The sequence below is a fragment of the Chionomys nivalis genome, chromosome 2 (assembly GCF_950005125.1).
Source record: "Chionomys nivalis chromosome 2, mChiNiv1.1, whole genome shotgun sequence".
NCBI classification, from domain to species: domain Eukaryota; kingdom Metazoa; phylum Chordata; class Mammalia; order Rodentia; family Cricetidae; genus Chionomys; species Chionomys nivalis.
Genome location: NC_080087.1, coordinates 57897155 through 57901770, shown reverse-complemented (window position 1 = coordinate 57901770; position 4616 = coordinate 57897155).

Genomic DNA, 4616 nt, shown 5'->3' with positions numbered 1-4616 from the left:
TTTGTTCTCGACTAGCACTGCTCAACCTGTGGGTTGCGACCCTTTGTGGGTCGATGCTTTTGCAGGGGTCACCCAAGACCATCAGAAAGCACAGATATTTATATCACAGTTTAACACAGGAAGAAAACTGCAGTTATGAAGTAGCAATGAACATCATTTTATGGTTGGGAGTCTGTACGCCATGAAGAACCGTATTAAAGAGACTCAGCACAAAGAAGGTTGAGAACCACTGTTTTAGATTAAACTGTGGGGTGAGTGTCGGGAGGTATTGTCTACGGCACCTTACTGGAAGTGAGGCCACCCTGAGCCCATTCTGTTCTGAGAAGTGCATCAGGCTGTATTGTTCTTCAAAATTGTCAAATCCCATGCAACACACTGTTCATGCCTGATACCTCAGGCAGACTAGAGAAGGATGAAGCTCACGGGCTTTGTCCCAGTGGCTTCTCAGGCTTACCAGGAGGACAGGGCTGGGAACAAGATGGACCATTTCTTGGTCTCAAGACCTTGCTTGGATATTTCCTGGGGTTTATGTAGCTGGACCTCTGGACCCTGCAATGACAGCTTCGAAAGCCACCTTTCCTCACAGTCCTTGCTATGCAAGTCAAGCTGGAGCTGCAAGCGGGCCCTAGACATCAGAGTCACAGGCCCAGCCGAGGCCTAGAAGCCTCCTAGCTCGACTGACTCCCTCTCCATGGCCAACCTCACCTACAGCTTGTGTCTGAATTGGGAGCCCTGCTCTCTCCACGTCCTGTGCCTCAGCTTCCAAAGGCTTTCCTTTCTCCCCCTTGGTAATTCCCACAGCCTCTGCTCAGAGCTTTCCTGCCTCCTCCCCACCATGTTGACCTCTGTGCCCATGCAAGCCATACTGCCTGTTCAGCCAAGCTTCTCCATGTCCTTTTAATAGGGAGTCTTTGAGAATGGGGATCAAGTTTAATTGACCTCATTTGTTAGTCTCAGTACATGGGAAGTCATCATTATTGTAAATATCTATAATCCACTGCTTTCAAGGCTCTTTCCATAGCCAGCTCTATACAAAGATAAGCCTGACCCCGTCAGGTACAATAGGTGGCTTTCCTCCAGGGCCCTGTGCCTCCCATCTAAAGGGACTGAGGTCACTTCTGGTAACCTCAATGCGACAGTCCTCCCATGTCCTCTGGGCTCCTCAGAGGCAGGTTCTGTGGCTCACCTCATTCTGTATCTGGAAGAATTGCTGAGCACCCTGAGACTAGAAGGTGCTGGCTGAGTAGAAGCCCTTTGATCCTGCCAACCAATGCCAGAAGATGTGGGCAGTAGAATCCTCTAAGCAGAGGCGTGTGCAGCAAGTGCTGGAGACCAGTGCTTCATCTTGTCTTCTGGTTCCAGTGCAGAAGAGGGCACAGTTGCTGCAGAAGTCATGGTTACCACTCCTGTGTACAGAAGAGGGGATCGTTTCTGCCCCTGTGCTCCTGTGCTGAACACTGAGTTGAGGTCACAGAACAGTAACGTTTCATCCAGAAGATCATACCTTGGTTGTTATGTTCATTTGCAGATGGTCAGTTAGACTACAAACCCCAAAAGGGACTCTTATTCTGTTACCCAACAAGCAGTTGCCACACGTAACACCCACCTAGTGAAGGAAGAACCTTGCTGGGGAAATAGCTCATCCATTGGGGATTTACTCCACAGAGAGCAGTGTGATAGGGGCTTCATTCACATTCGCATTACCTGTGAGCATCAGCATCACCACCATCATCATCCTCATCAGTACCACTACTGCCCAAGAATCACCACCAGCATCATCATCACTACCACACTACTATCATCACCACCATCATCATCATCACCATCCCCACATCACAGCTAAAGAAACAAGCATACAGATGAAGGGATTTTCCCACCAAGGCACAACCCAGCAGGGGCTCCAAGGCTGAGCAGATTTAGTCAGCCTGAGCTACTTGGTAATTATAACCAGAGTTCAGATCATCTCCATGGTGCCTACACCGTGAGCAGAAGATATAAAGGTGTCAAAGGACCTTCATTGTGTCTGAGGAGAAAAGAAAACATATCTACTTTCTCCGGCACCTAGTTCCAAACAAGACCAAGTATATGACTATCCCAGGTAATGTCTGTGGGACATTGAGGTGTGTGCATTAGGGTTCTACCAGCAACTCAGAGAATGGAATGAAAAGTGAGGGTCGCTTTGTTACCCACGTTACATTTCCTGGGACAGGAAGAACGGGCTACCTGAGAATGGAGACTATCAATTTTTCACTGTTCTATTTTTTGTTTTTTTTTTTTAACTTCAAACTAGGGTTTCTTCCATGGCACATAACTATTGGGTGAAAGACTGTTAAAGATTAGCCAGGAGGGCAGCATCACAATGGGGCTATGGCCTGGCTTAACAGGCAATGGAGAAACTGAACAAATAGACAAATGTTAAGATTTCTGTGTGCCAGACACTTCCATGGTCATGGAGACCAGCTCGGGCAATTCTCAGTGTGAGCCTCATTTTTGGGTAAGGAAAATACAACCCAGGCAGGGTCAGAGACAGCTGAGACCAGAAGCCCATGCCCCAAGCAGAGTGCTCTTTTGAAAGCTGTAGAAATACTACATGGTTCCAGCTCAGTTGGTCACTCAGTTTGCATGGATCCAGTCAGTGGAATCTGTATCTGGTGATTGCCCTTCATCTGCAGCCAGTGCTAAGACAATGGAGGAGGCTCTCCTTTCCTCACACACAGATCTGAGTCTCAGTAGCAGGCAATGAAGTCTCCAAGAATCAGTGGTCACTACTTTCAATTTTAATGAGCATAGATCCAAAGCTTGCTAAGTGCTTCAGCATTGCTGGGCCTGTGAGGTAGATACCCTCATCCACATTTCATAGGCAAGGAAGGCAAGCACACAGAGACTAGCTGCAGAGCCTAGAACCACGTTCAGGCAGCCGAACACCTCATCCTACCCAGCATGCTTGCACTGGGCCATCCTTCCGTGGAAGGGAGGATTTCTGCATACACGAGTGTTTGTGTGACCAGGTCCTCTGACAGCATCACATTCACAAATACCGTCTCATTTCTGAGGATGATGCGGGTCCAATCTTGGAAGCTGACACAGAGGATGCAAAAGTAATTCCTTATCCCCTGGGTGATAGAAAGGGCCAAATACCTCCATCTCTTTACCTGCGGAGCCTCCAGCAAATTCTTATCTTGAATGAGGGGTCTGCTTTGTGGATGTCACCAGTTTCTGAAGCCAGTATGTAAGAATGCTCCCGAGGACCCTCCTGTAGCTCTCTGCTGTGCTGATTTCCCTTCCCGGCCTTCCTGCAGCCAGCCCGAAAGCACAAAGTGTGTGTTTATTGGTAGGCAGGCTCCTGGCCCCTCTGCCTGCCACCCAGTCTTTTCTGTCCTTTTACTGAGGAATCCCCTGTTCTTGGCTTCCTTCTGGACCTCCCGGGGTTAGGAAGTCCAGGTGTTTTGAGCAGCAGGTGGGGTCCCCTGTCGCAAGGCCAACTCACAGAGGACACAGGAAGAGCACATATAAGCTTCGGCTGCCAGAAGGCACAGGATTTTGAGGGTAAAAAGGAAAAAAAGGTCTTAAACTGGTTCCCTTCTCCCGTCTCTCATGTTGTTTGAATGCTCCACGTAAAATCATTTCTTACTTCTGGTGTTATAAATGCTTTTTAGGAAAGGCTAGGTTTGTGGGTGAACTAGCTCTGGAAACATGCCTTTGACCTGCATACAGCGAGGGAAAAGTATGGCAAGCAGAGCAGGACAACCTCAGAATTGTGTGATCTCTCTCCCTTCTTCCTAAGCTCGGTTAGACAAGAAGACTGTACTATCACAAAGCAGAAATGATGAAAACAAGTATAGTAGGGAAAAAAGTTTTCTGAACTGGCAGGGCCCAGTGGAAGCCCCTTTCCCAACATACTCTTGTTCACCCCAGCACCAGAGCCCCAACCTCCCGTTTTCACCGTGTGTAACCGTGACAGGCTAGGGTTGGATCAGAGCTCAGGTCTAAGGCCAGGAATGCAATAAGATACTTTTATACATATTGATCCTTCAAAAAAGTTTGTTTTCATGAAACTTTAATTCCCACCCCCACCCCCCGTCTAGCCCCCACCGCCGTCTCTTTTAGTTTTTTAACCTAACTGCTGCCCGTTTTTAGCCCCGTTCTTTGTGAAACGCTAATCCAGCCCAGGGTTTTCGTTTTCCGGCTGTTACTTTTCAGAAATTGTATATCTGCATAGCAACCCTGCAAGGGCCGCCTCTGTCACGGTATCACATGTCAGGAAGATGAAAAGGGCTCCAAATCCAAGCTCTCCACAAACTTGGCCCTCCAGTGGGCAGGCAGGGCGCCTTGGCCTGCACATAAATGGCAGCAGAGACATGGCAGGGCCAGAGAGGTGCAAACTTTTATCTTGTTGATGACAGCAAGCGACACATGACCTCAGCTCACTCGGTGGGGACGATCAGACCAGAAACAAAGGCCGTATTTTTCTCTACCCTCGTCCCTGCTGTCAGCTTCCAAGTGCAACCTGAGCCTGGATTCCGAACCCAGTGTCCAGATTAGGGATTGTTGACTCAGATTTAGCGGTGAAACGTGAGCCGGGCCTCTGCTGATGGCAGGCCTTGAAGGAGCAAGTT